Source organism: Cnephaeus nilssonii, assembly GCF_951640355.1.
Source record: "Cnephaeus nilssonii genome assembly, chromosome: 5".
In the NCBI taxonomy this organism is placed as follows: Eukaryota; Metazoa; Chordata; class Mammalia; order Chiroptera; family Vespertilionidae; genus Cnephaeus; species Cnephaeus nilssonii.
Window position 1 is genome coordinate 38,699,165 of NC_137076.1, and position 15,095 is coordinate 38,714,259.

The following is a 15,095-nucleotide window of genomic DNA, read 5'->3' on the forward strand; positions in this document are numbered from 1 at the left end:
ATACAAACAACATTAAAAAATAATCTTCAACAACAACAACAACCACAAAATAACTGTTAATGCATTTTCTAAGAAAATGTATAAAGCATGAGAGACTCACAGAAAATTGTCTTTCAACAGGTATTTACTTGTTACTATTCAAGGGAATGGGCAGTTGCATCCTGCCATGGGGTTTCATCCAAGGCTCATTCAGCCCTGCAGACTCCTGGAAGTCATCTCATATTAATGAGGCCAACCAAAATGAAGTAGTTAGATGCTACTGATCACAGAATAAGAGGATAAAAGTAAGTCCTCCTTTTCACCTGTTGAACCAGTGTATCCACCAATCCTGAAGCCCACCTTCATTTGTACTCCAACAATGTAAGTAATAAATTACATATTATTTAAACCCATTTGATTTAAGTCATGTCAAAAAGAATCCTCACTGATAGACTCCGACAAGAATTCTCACTGATAGACTCTGACAACTACTGTTTCCTCTCATCATTTCCCAAGGGATATCCCTATATCCACACACAATACCTTAGGAATGGGTTTGAAAAAGACAGGGATATGGTGGGAAAATAGAAAAATAATTTGGGACTTTCTAAAGATGGCCTAATTTTTGTTTGATAAATATTTCTGGATTGAATAAAGTTAATATTTAGACTATTCTGATATACATATTTTGGGTGTCACAAAACAAACTAAAACATATCTATTAAATGAATATTAGATATTAAAACACTCTATTTTATAGCAAATCAGATTGCTATCTATCAATAAGAATCAATAAAATGGACAGGTCTGTCAGTGTGAACACTTAGGAAGTCAAATATCAATTTCCCAAAGGCCTTGAGCATATTTTCTTTGAATTTTCTATAGTCTTCTTTAATGTCCTTACAGAACATGTAGTATTGAAAGAATGAGAAAAGGTCTAATGATATGATTATATTATTAAAAATGATTATTTTTATAAACTAATGATAAATATATTTTTGTGAAAATCTAATATATAAATATGTAGTTTGTCACAATACAATTTTGGAATTAAATATAAGACACTTCAGAAATATATTTATACAAATCAACAGGTATCATAGCTTTGTGAAACTTGCTTTTCCTCACTTTACTCACCATGAAAATGGTTGATCTAAGTCTATTGAGTAGATATTCTCTTAGGGGATAGAACATTCTGTCTATGCAAACATCACCGGTTATCATTTCCAGTACTTTGCCATTGGGAACCATTTAAATGATCTATTTTGTGAAGAATTATCAGTCCTTTATGGATGAATTAAAACTGAGTCTTTGGACTTAAGAAATTCTGAGTCTCTTTGATACAGTGGTTCCCTGGATACATCTAAAGAACACAAAACTCAAGCAAGCATTTATTTAATGCCCACGATGCATTTGTCAGGCATTCTTCAAAGAACTATTACCTTTAGTCCTTAGAACAATATTGTAAGTTAAGTCCTGTATTTCTCATTAATAAATGAGGAAACCAAGGCTCAGAGCCAAATGCCACAAAGCTAATAAGTCACAGTGCCAGGTTAAGCCTTTTTGCTCTGAAGCCTATTCATTTACTATTACACCAACTAATACCTCAATAGAAATCAATTTTTAAAAACTCAGCATCAAGTTCTTTTTAGCACTAATGTAGCAATTTATATAACTTAACGGCATACTCATGATGATTTTAAAGGGTACTCTTAAGGTCTCCCAACTGAATTATGAGTCATTTGATAAAATAGAAACAATTTCTTCATGATTGGAATATAGCCTACTTAGTGTGTGTGATGAGAGAAAGAGAGAGAGAGAGAGAGAGAGAGAGAGAGAGAGAGAGAGAGAGAGAGAGAATTTTACTATTATTCTTGGGAATTATGGAAATATAAAAATATTTATGTCTAGTTCAGGATATAAAATTATATCTATTTTATTCTTTCTATACTAAATCAAGCTAAGTAGATAAACTAAGTGAATAGCAAGCAAATATGTCATTTAACCAAAGAAGACAAGTAAACACTTCTCATCCATTTTAATAATGTGCTACCTGTGTGCAAGCAGAGACACAGAACAGCTGTCAATTTGGGGTACTAAAATATTTATGTAAAAAAAACCCTACATAAATTCCGATAATGTTCCCTATAAAGGAATTATAAAATTAACACAAGTCATTTCTTTTATCTAAAGGTAGTAGTATCAATCTGTTTTCTAAGGAAAATTCTAGTAATGTTCTAACATGAATTTCTGTCATTTATCATTAACCAATTACTTTTTAGCTACTACTAACTACACTTCAACAACTGTGGTTTTTTTTCTTTTAATACATTCTATTGATTTTTTACAGAGAGGAAGGGAGAGGGATAGAGAGTCAGAAACATCAATGAGAGAGAAACATAGATCAGATTCCTCCTGCACACCCCCTACTGGGGATGTGCTCACAACCAAGGTACATGCCCTTGACCGGAATCAAACCTGGGACCCTTCAGTCCGCAGGCTGACGCTCTATCCACTGAGGCAAACTGGTCAGGGCACAACTGAGTTTTTATTAAATTTTAACTTCAAAGTAGTATTGGTTAAATAATTATTAAAACAATATAAATACATTTATCCCCTATTAGACAAAAGCAAATTTCTCAGCCCACATCTGTATGTTGAGTCTCAGTGTTTGTTAATTCTGTATAGCCTGACTACTTCTCTCATTTCTTTTGGACTTATTCCCAAACAATAAAGGTGGGAAATAGAAATTTCATTCCAACTTGGGGGATCTAGACAATATGTGGATTCTAGAAGTTGCTAAATGACAGCATTAAATTTTATCTGGGAATTATCACATCAACAACTCTCCTGGAAGGTGTAAAAAATGCATAAAAAACTTCATGATCAATTAGCTCTATGGAGAGTATTAAGTTAGGTGTGAATAGTAAAAGAAAGAAAAGATTCAACTTGGTTTTCCAATAACAAAAATGACCACATTATTTTATCTACTTTTTTTTTAGAATATTTAAGTTCTTATTTTTCAAATAATTCATCTACCAAGTTAACTGGCTATAAATATTTATTTTTATTTTTTGTCCAATAAATACACTGAGTACACTCTGTATAACCTTTCTAGTTTACTGCATGCTATATTAATTCCTTTAATAGTTTCATAGCTGCTACTTTAAAACAAAAATCAATCCATCTCTTATTTAATACATCTTTGATTTCTATATCATCTGTATTAACTATATTGAACTTTATCTCAACCATAATTTTTATGCTAAACTGTATGTCTGAGAGAAACAAACTGACACAGACAGAGAAACAAAGTGAGACAAGAGCAAGAACACTAATGTAAAAAATATAGTATATTACAAGGTTCTGGTTAGAACAACAACAGATTGGAAGATAGAAATGTATGCAAGAGATAGAACAACAAAAGAATACCCATTTCCAATCTGTAACCACTGGAAAAATACTTTGAAAAATGTTTGAAATTGCTCAAAAACCTTCGACTTTTTTTTTCACCACTATTATCAAGTTCATTATTCTAATGTCACTAATACATCTGGAGGTGCTCAGGGGCATTGAACAAGATGTTCTGCCTTCTAGCTTCTGTCAAAACAGAAATTTCTACCTGTGTGTTCCTTCCCCCTTTCTAGGAGAAAGCCAACTATGGGCCATTTACCCAAATAAACCTCTTAATGTGTTTAGTTATTTTTTTTTTGACATTTGAATTGCATACTGTATAGGGCCAAAATTCTTAGCATTATGGTTATGTATTCTGCACCTGGACACAAATTTATCCCTGAAATCACTCCATGGGATAGCCAAAATGGAAGATTTATAACCTAAACATAATCTTCACTTTTAAAAAAAGTTTTAACTCATCACTCCTGTTCCTTCTACCTTTCCTTTCCCTTATCTCCATCTTATAATCACACTAATGTGATATGTTCTTCTTCAAATGCTAGCACCTATATTTAAGTATCTCATTTGTCTCAGTTTGAATTATTTTTCTATTACTTTGCAAATCAATGACAGTTTGCACTCTCTCAGGGTATGGGAAACGTTCTGCATTGCATGTTCCACGTCTGCTCTTCTGTAGGAAACATGTCTTTCTCCAGACATGTTTCCTAAAAAAGCAAAAACTCTCCTGCCTTACGAAGAGCCCTCCTCAGCACAGACAAGTACATCATGATGGTTAAAAAACTTAGTTGCCTTATTGTTATGAAATATATCTATGTGAACTCATTCAAATAAAATATGAATGCGGTCCTGTCAGTGTGCCTCAGAGGTTGAGTAATTACCTCTGAACCAGGAGGTCACAGTTCGATTCCTGGTCAGGGCATGTGCCAGGGTTGTGTGCTAGATCCCCTGTGGGAGCATGCAGGAGGCAACCAATCAATGATTCTCTCTCATCATTGATGTTTCTTTCTCTCTCTTCCTCTCTCTTCCTTTCTAAAATAAATATATTGAAATCTATTTATATACTAGAAGCCTGATGCATGAAGATTCGTGCCAGAATGGGCCTTCCTTCCCTGGCTTCCAGCACCTCCTTAGCTCTGGCGGGAGCTGCCTTTCCACTCAAGCCCAGAGCTGATTTTCTGCCCTGGAGCCACCTTTCTGTCTTCCTATGTTTCTCAGAGGCCTGGAGCGACCGGGGGCGACAACGCAGGTGTTCCGCCCCATTCCTGGCCACTGAGTGTCTGCATATGCAAATTAACCCACCATTTTTTGTTGGGTTAATTTGCATACTAACTCCTGATTGGCTGGTGGGCATCACGAAGGTATGGCCAGTTAGCACGTTACTCTTTTGTTAGGTAGATATTGAAATCTCTCTCTCTCTCTCTCTCTCTCTCTCTCTCTCTCTCTCTCTATATATATATATATATATATATATATATATATATATATATATATAAAATGACCTGCAAAATCCAGTGCAAATGAAGTATAAAATAAAGATGACACAATCAAAAGATCACCATAAAAATTATATAAATTTCACAATACAAACTACTCTGCCCTAAATATCTAGAATGTTTTGAACTATATTTGAAAAACTCCAAAAAATAATCCAGATTTTCCTTTACTTTCTTGAAACTCTTTATGGCAGCCAGAATAATAGAGTCTGCATTAATGTGTAAGGTAAGCATTTGAATACAAATGAGCTCTCTACAAGTAGTACAGTCCAAAAATGCATGCCTTGCTGAACTATAGATATGTACTAGAGCATATACGTATATTTTCATATTTTCTTGGAAGATGTTTTGGAAAGAGCCTAATAATAGTAGCTAATATTTGCATAGTACTTTGCAGTTTACAGAACACTTACACAGTAATTATAAGAAGAATGAAAACTCAATCATTTGGAAATCTATAAATACACTCAGCAATTTTGCCAAGTACTTGAACAGAGTTTAATTTCGGGGACATGTAAGTGAAAATAGAAATACTTAATCCATCTATTTCATAAGGTCCCGAGGATCAAATAAAAAAGTACTATTATAACAATAGTTAGATAATAATCCATATTTATATTTGTTTCTAGCTTTTAGTAGTATACTTAAAAAGTAATGAATAAAATATAGTAAAATTTTTATTTAAAAACCATAGTTTTCAATTTAAAATGTCTTAAAAGTGTTTATATTCTGGATAATTAACAGTTTATAAAATCCATAAAATATATTATAATGATGAAATTTTTAATTAATTTCTATTAATTAATTTTAAATATTATTTATTTAGTATTGAACTGATAATTAGCCTTAGAAGTATTTTTTATTAAATCGTATGAACAGATAATTTTAGAAATAGGTAGATTACTCAATTGACTTCATTTTTTTCCCCTCATTGCATCTCATAGCTCCAAGTGGTCTGTTTTTTGTTTGAGAGAGAAATTCAAGAGCAATGAAGGTGAGTGAAAATAGCTTTGTATTTCTAAAGAGTAGGTACTTATTCCCATTTGAAAAGTTATTCCTCGGCCATATGTTTATCATCTTGTTTGATGCCCCAGAATTCCCTGTTTATCCTTCATCATCACTCAATCCTGCCATAGATGTCCATTTCTTGAATTTCCTTATTCTGAAATGAGTAATGTTAAATCCTTGAAGTGATTTCAATATACAATTTTTCTCTAATAATTCTTACTAATAGATCAGGTATACATATGTGATTTTAGTAATTGAAAGATAAAATTATTCCTATATTTTCTAATTAATACCCTACATATTTTATAGGTGTGTGTGTGTGTGTGTGTGTGTGTGTGTGTGTGTGTGTTGTTGCCATTTGTCAAAGATTGGGTAATTTCCAAAAATGAACAATTTCCATTGAGGATTACATTTCTGATTTTATGGCTACAGATGGCTTGCAACAAAAACATGTTAAGCTAGAAGATTCTGCCTGATTAGTTTACAAAGTTTAATGTGAAAACACCTTCTTTTATATAATATGCAAATAATAACTAAATGTCTATATTTTTTTATACATTTACAACAACTAATATGTCAGGCAAATTGATGAGAACTTGCAGTAAAACAAATAACTTTTGTTTACTTTGAAGAAAACAATTTTTCAGAATATAAATTGCATTTTAAGATTGTTAAATATCACTTGCATGTTTCATTAGAATTGCCTGCAACATAGATTACTTTTATTTACCAAGTATATACCCAGTACAATGAAGTCAAACCTTGATTGAATGTATTACTTATGTTTAAATGGTTTATCATAATCATTTAATGGTTGAGAACCCCAGGACAAAATAAGTAAACCATAGTTGTTATGTATTTCCAAAATGTGGCACCCAGGATGTAGAAATCTAATAAATTTTAATGAGCTTAATTGCATTTAAAACTAGAGAGAAAAGAATAATTTCTAAAAAAGGTGTTTAAGGCATTTATCAAAATTTATATAATGCTACAAGTTAATTTGCATAGATCTAAATAAGCCTGTAATTTATATAATAGTTGTGATGCTAGTAAAATCAGACCTTGGTGCTGACAGCTCACCAGGGCAGGGCCGGAAATGGACACAACATTTTCTTCAGGATATTCCCACAGGAAATGATTTCTGTAGCTCTGTGCTGATTACCATACATGTCTTCTAAATGGCTCAGCTACTTTGTTCTCCATAGTCACTCACTGTTGTATTGTACAGAATATTGGATTCAACATTGATTATCTTTAATGTGTTCTCAGAGAATTTTTATCTAGTGCCAGCAGAATTAAAAGTCATGCTTAATTGTTCAACATAGCCTAATAATTTATTTTTGACATCTTCATATTTACTAATTCTTTATGAAGGATTGTCGGAAGTATGAAAAGCCAATCTACTTGGTTAATTATTAGCCACTGCTTTTTAACATCTTAAATGAAAAGGAAAAGAGCCAGGAAAAGAGCTCAAAATGAGAATGGGATCTGTGGAAGTGTCTATAGACACAAGATGTTTTCAAACTTCTTCCCCTGCCTCCTGATTAGGAGAACTTTGACCTTTATCCCCCAGCCCTTGCAGCTGTTTTCCTCTTTTTCTGTCCCACCTGGTGAAGACTCATGTTTGGAAGTTTCTCAGTGACATTCTTAGAACAATGACACACCTTCATTTATGCATGCATGAATAAATAAGCAAGTGAATAAATAACCTCTACTTTTCTAACTATTTCTTTGAGAAACAAACCCTGAATCGACGTTACTCTAACGCCTTCATTTTACCAATACCATAGGGGTTTCTGGCATCCTGTGAATACTTATATTCCTGCTACTACCCTCAATTTTACTAATTCCATAGGCAATGTTGATGTCCCTGTGGGCAATCTCACCCCTTGGTCCCTCAGTTTTGTCATCTCCTTCAGCAAAGACTTCTCCCATTGTGTCACCAATGAAATTTTACCACTTTTCAGGGCTCATAATCACCCTCTCTTTCTTTGTTCCCTCTATCAAATTGGAAGAATCACTCCTCTATATGACAAAGCCTGGTTTCCAGATCATTCCCGAATCTCCTTTTTTATTTTTTTTCTTTCAGAAATTCAGGGATGTTCCTCCATTGATTTTTTATTCTTTTGCATTTAAATATATCTTCCTGTATTTAATCCTCCCCATTAATCCAGTCTAAGATGGTTTAATTCTAGCACTGCTTGCTAGAAACAGATCCCTGGAATAGGACTGTGGCTTCCTAGAGGTATACCTTTTTCTAGCTCGCACAAAGGTACTATATGGACTAATGCTGGCCCTTATAGGTAACCAATACATGATGGCTGAAATAAAGAATAAATATTTATGACAACCTTAAAAATAACTGCATTCATATGTCTCTTGGCCTTCTGTATGTCTTCTTTCAATAAGTGTCTCTTTAGGTCCTTTGCCTATTTTTTGATTGGATTGTTTATCTTTCTTTTTGTTAAGTTGTATGAGTTGCCTATAAATTTTGGAGATGTAACCCTTATCAGAGATAACATTGGCAAACATATTCTCCCATGCAGTGGGCTTTCTTGTTTTGTTGGTGGTTTCTTTTGCTGTGCAGAAGCTTATTATTTTTATGTAGTCCCATTTGCTTATTTTCTCCTTAGTTTCCATTGCCCTAGGAGCTGTATCGGTAAAGATATTGGTACAACAAATGTCTGCTATTTTGCTGCCTATGGCTTCTTCTAGGATTGTTATGGTTTCCTGTCTTACATTTAAGCCCTTTATCCATTTTGAGTTTATTTATGTGTGTGGTGTAAGTTGGTGGTCTAGTTTCTTTCTTTCTTTTTTTTTTTTTTTTGCATGTGTCTGTCCAATTTTCCCAACACTATTTATTGAAGAGACTGTCTTGACTACATTGTATGCTCTTGCCTCCTTTGTCAAATATTAATTGAGCATAGTGGTTTGGGTTGATTTCTGTGTTCTCTGTTCTATTCCATTCATCTATATGTCTGTTCTTGTGCCAGTACCAGGCAGTTTTGAGAACCGTGGCATTGTAGTATAGCTTGATATCTGGTATTGTGATCCCTCTGACTTTGTTCTTCTTTTTCAAGATTGTTGCAGCTATTCGGGGTCTTTTTTTTATTGCAGATGAATTTTTGGAGAGTTTGTTATAGGTCTTTGAAGTATGCTGTTGGCATTTTAATTGGGAGTGCATTGAATCTATAGATTGCTTTGGGTAGTATGGACATTTTAATGATGTTGATTCTACCAATCCATGAACACAGTATATTCTTCCATTTGTTTATGTCTTCCTCTATCGCTTTTTATGCATCCTGCAATTTTCTGAGTACAGGTCCTTTACCTCCTTAGTTAAATTTATTCCTAGGTATCTCATTTTTTGTTGTTGCAATGGTAAAAGGGATTTTTTTTAGTTTCTCTTTCTGTGAGTTTATTGTTGGTGTATAAAAAGGCCATTAATTTTGTATCCTGCTACATTGCCGAATTCATTTATTAGTTCTAATAGTTTTTTGATGGAGTCTTTAGGGTTTTCTATGTACAATATCATGTCAAAGTAACTAATCATCAGAAAGATGCAAATCAAAACATCAAAGTACCATCTCACTCCTGTCAGAATGGCTATCATCAACAAATCAACAAACGACAAGTGCTGGAGAGGATATGGAGAAAAATAATCCCTCCTTCACTGCTGATGGGAATGCAGACTGGTGCAGCTACTGTAGAGAACAGTATGGCATTTCCTCAAAAAAATTAAAAATGGAACTTCCATTTGACCCAGTGGTCCCACTTCCAGGAATATATCCCAAGAAAACAGAAACACCAATCAGAAAGGATATTTGCACCCCTATGTTCATAGCAGCACAATTTACAATAGCTAAAATTTAGAAACAGCCTAAGTGCCCATCAGCAGATGAGTGGACTAGAAAATTGTGGTACATCTTCACAATGGAATACTATGCTGCTGTAAAAAATAAGGAATTCTTACCATTTGCAACAGTATGGATGGAACTGGAGAGCATTATGCTAAGCGAAATAAGTCAGACAGAGAAAGATAAATATCACATGATCTCACTCATTTGTGGAATATAATGAAAACATTAACTGATGAACAAAAATAGAACTAGAATCATAGAAACATCGAACAGACTGTCCAACCTATGAGGGAAGGCGTGGGGAGGGGGAGGTGAGAGGGTAAGAGATCAACCAAAAGACTTGTATGCATTCATATGAGCAATAACCAATGGACACAGACGGGATTGGGGTGTGAGGGCATGTGCTGGGGGGTGAGGGCGGCTGGGGAGAGGTCAATGGGGGGGAAAGGAGACATATAATACTTTAAACAATAAAGAATTAAAAAAAGAAACCATGTCTAAGAATTAAAAGAAAGTTTTCAAATGATAATCTCACCAAATATAAATAACAATAAAGACATATAAGCTATTTAAAAAAATAACTGCATTCAAAAAATAAAATTAACACTTCTTAAATTTATTTTTTGTAATAACAACTCTAATTATGGCATAAAAAATGAGCAACCAATTTCAGTTGCATTCACATTAATTCCTTTATATGCCTAAAAGTTTTTCTTCTGAATTATAAAAATGTTAATAGCAATATACAAAGCTAATTCCTTTGTCTGACTTAGAAACAATTCTGTGTCCCATAGCCTTTCCTGAAAAAACAACTCCTATTAATAAAACATTCATAAAATAATTAATTGCACATTTGACATGTTGTGTCATCTATTCAAGTTATCTACTTGGAACAATTTTGACTTCATAAATTCTATTACATAAATGGACTCTGTTTAACTTTGCCACTTGGTCCAGGCATCTGTCTCATAAAATTCTGTTCATGATCATGAGAATAATAGAAAGTGTCTGAATGGATCAATAACTGCAAATTAAAAATGCAACTCATAACACTACCAGATGGGCAGCACCATCATATTCAAATAAAGGGTTGGCAATGCATCATCACTTAATATAGGACAAAACTATGGCATTGAATGAAAAAGTAAGAGAAAAGTTTGCTAGCTTTTTTTAAATGTGAGTGATGCCCAAGCATGTTGGAGAAAAAGGTATAATGCAGAAAAGCAGTTGGGCACAAAGAGAAGGGTGTTTGATTTTCTTAACTTATATGTTTAAAAATGGTGTTTATTTTGTTAGAATTTCCTTAAAATAAAATAAAACCTATCTATATATACTAGTATATAAAAGCCTAAGCAACCGACCAACTGGCTGACCAGCCAACTGGCTTGTAGCTATGACATATTCTGACTGCCAGGGGGCAGATGCTCAAAGCAGGAGCTGCCGAGAGACAGCAACTTTGCAGAGTGCCCTCTTGCATGCCAGGACACCTCGGGGGATGTCAGACTGCCGGTTTTGGCCTGATCCCTGCAGGCCAGGCTGAGGGACCCCACCTACCAGAGGGACCCCGCTCACTCAGCAGATGCCCTTTGAGCCCCAGTGCTGCCCCAGGTGTGGCCAGCTGGGGAAGGACCGCTGGAGGTTTGGCTCCAGGGTGTGTCTGGCCTATCTCGCCCAGTCCCACCCCGCTGGCCACTTTCTAATTAATTTACTTTCAAAGTGCACGAATTGTGCACTGGGCCTCTAGTTTCATAATAAAAAATCATGTCCAATAGAGTAGTCTGGAGGTGTGTAAGGTAACCACATCTTTATGTTCAGGCTCATAATTGATGGGATGTGCTGCCATATAGAGATATCAAACTATTTGATAGGAATATGTCTTAGAAACAGATTTTTAATTCCTGAGGAAAGTGATCCCAGAGAGGTCCATCTGCTTGTGCTGATTACTTTCTCAGTAGAACCACAAGCCTGAGGTTAATCAAATCTGGTCAACAGCATATTGAGGTCAACTTTCCAGGAATTTCAGTTTTTCCTGGATGAACCTGAAGTTGCCAAGAATGACCAAGATCATTCCTCCATCTGTTTATGGTGTTCAGTGTGGTTGGGAGGCTACGTAAATCACTTACAAACAAAAGATCACTCTGCAAAGGCCATGATATGCTCAATTAATTTAATGTACCCAAGGAAAAGTGACAGTGAACATAGCTTTCTATCTGGTAGCATGTTGATACAACAATCTAATCATAGAAAATGCTTAAAATCTCATGATGCCTTTTGCAGAGACTGAAATTTTATAATGATAAGCCCAATTTAGAAAACTATAGAGGACAATTTTTAAAAATGATGAAATGTCAGCTCATCACATACACACAAAATAATCTATCTTATTTTATAAATATCATTCATAGTAACAAAAGAAATTTGAAAAATATCTTTGTAATATAACATTTAAAGACTATGGGAACGGACATAATATCTCCAAGTTATTACAGAAATACAAGTATCTTGAGTTAAATGGACTCTTCTAATCTTATATTCACAAGTAGGTTAGTACCACTGTCAAACGCTTTTCTTAGTAATGAGCACACCATAACATTAACATATGTTAAGCCATTTATGTAGGCTGATTTCCAAACTTAAGAAGTAGATTCAGGAAATTATAAGGAAAATAAAGGGTACATGAAAGGAAATTCATATGTAAAAAATAAAAAAGTGTTAGGGATCCTAGTTCCAAATGAATTCTATCTACATGTCACTAATAGAAATTCTGAAATTTCTACTACTGCTGAATCTTAGCCAAGCTATGTTGCATCATCTTCTTTGACTCAATATAGTCTTCTATCTTCCCTACAGTCCAGCAGTGAGGGTAACGTTCTGCACTCCTTATACACTTCCAAATTAGAATGTAGTTGTGATAATGTTCAAAAAACACTCCCGGCTTAGATCTCAGACTTCTGCAGCAGGAATCTATGAAGCCACTTGCATTGAAATGTGGCTTCCCACAGACTTTACAGGTTGGCCCTTTAGCTGTCAAGTAGATTCGTAACTCTTTAAAGAAAAGTATTTAGTGGTTATCTTCTCTAACCTGATATATTTTAAACACAAAATAAGATTTCCAAAAAGTTTTTGATTTGTTGATCAAAGAAGACTTGGGTGGGGTAAGCAAAATTGTGCAGAAATAGAAAACATAGGGTTTTGAAGTCAGTGTTATAGACAATGTGAGAGTTATCCACCAGGTCAAGATTAGGATATTGAAAGCTACCTGGAAGAGCTTCCATACCCTTTCTTCTAAGTATGATCCTTTCCAATTCAGGTCAAATTATGCTTCCTCCACAAATAATACTTCAATGACTAGCTGAGACAGCTGTTTTTTCTTCCCTCCATCGTCTGACTGTCTGCCTGTCTCCCTCTCCTTCCTCCTTCTTCTCATCCAAAGTGTCTTTTCATTTTGGTTCAATTATGATATTAAAGTATAATGGCTCCCTCCCCAACTTGATAATATTTCCCTAAAAGATTCAATTATTGCATACCTCTCATGTCCACATGTTTGTACAGTTAGTAACCAATTGAGTAAAGTTATATAGAGATCAAGAGAAGTATAATAATTATCATATGTATGTGGGTGTATAAATATCTGTTTATGTATATGTGTATGTTTGTTTAACTATGCATATATGTGTATATATGATGTATATATTGGCTATGTATATGTGTGTATATATGTTTATGTATATATGATTATATGTGTTTATATGTTTCTATATGTTTCTATATGTATATGTGTATATATGCATTTATATATCTCTATGTGTGTGTTTATGCATATATGTGAATATATAGTGTATATACTATTTAAAGTCAACTTAAAAATATCTCTGTGTAGGAGATCATGGTGCTTGACCTAACTGTTCTATAGTTTTCTAGAGCAAACCCAGTACAAAATCAAATCAGAATGAAATAGAAAATGTTTAAATACATAAAACATTAAATGATATTTTTTCCAGATATTTCAAGGATAAAACAATATTTTGAAATCTCTAAGTATTAACTTTCTAAAAATACATGCTTACTTTCTATTTGGGGTTTGCTATTATAATTTTGAAAATATATTAGGTAAGAACAAAGGAAAAATGAAGAGGAAAAGAAGTTAAAAATTGAAAGGGGTGGTAGGATTATATTTACATTTTATAGTTAGAAAATTCAACAAAAATAAATTAATAATAAAATGTCTTAATAATCTCTGATAACTGAGACATATTAATTTCCTGGTCTAGCAGAATTCCATAGCAAATAAAGATAGTTATTGAATACTGTTTACAGATAAAAATAAACTTAAATTCCATTCTGCAAATAGTGCTAATATTGGCCAACATTTAATTTAATGCAAATGGTTTGTATTTTTAAGTAGTAGTCATTAAAATCTGGTAGATAATATATGTAAATATAAATGATCATGTGTTCAGAATCATATCAAACATTTACTGACTTACAGAGAAAATTAATTTAAAAATTATTCCTCAAAATGTTTCAGCTCTGGACTAGACTACTCAGGATATATGATACTTCATGGTAGATATGCCTGGTGAATGGTACCTACAGATCCCTTTCCTCTTTCTTTTTAAGTAAAAGCATATTCATCAATTGTCATTATAAAATACTAGAGGCCTGGTGCACAAAATCTGTGTATGGAGGCGGGGGCTCCTCAGCCCAGCCTGCACCCTCTCGCAATCCAGGACCCCTCGGGGGATGTCAGACTGCCAGTTTAGGCCCAATCCTGTAAACCAGCAGTTGGACATCCCTCCTGCAATCCGGGACCGCTGGCTCCTAACCACTCGCCTGCCTGCCTCATCACCCCTAACCCCTCTGCCTGCCTGCCTCATTGCCCCTAACCACTCTGCCTGCCTGGCTGATCACTCATAACCACTGGCCTGCCTCCCTGATGCCCCTAAACACTCACCTGCCTGGCTGATCGCCCTTAACCGCCTCTGCCTTGGCCCCTGCCTGCCACAGCTTTATCTGGAAGGTAAATACTCTCCAGAGGAGGACGTCCAGAATGACATCCAGAAGGTTGTTTGGCTGTCTGGTCTAATTAGCACATTATGCTTTTATTATTATAGATATGAGTGGAAGCATATTTATTTATTGGACCATGGCCTTAAGACATGGTGGAAAGATAACTTCTCTTTAGAGAAACAAAACACCCAATAAACAAGCAAAAAAGACAGTATTAAATTGTAGGAAGGTTTAATTCTCTTTATAGGGTTCATTTTTACTATGGTAAGAGTATACATCTTTTAATCTCAGTAATTTTTCATGTAAAATGAGTATGACTACTTAACAC

General features: G+C 34.3%; 1 protein-coding gene across 1 annotated transcript in view; it reads right to left on the reverse strand.

Moving 5' to 3' along the window:
- GALNTL6 (polypeptide N-acetylgalactosaminyltransferase like 6) overlaps positions 1-15,095 on the reverse strand; it is a gene marked incomplete at both ends in the record, with an annotated part of 964,759 nt that overhangs the window by 673,887 nt on the left and 275,777 nt on the right. The window lies entirely within an intron of this gene.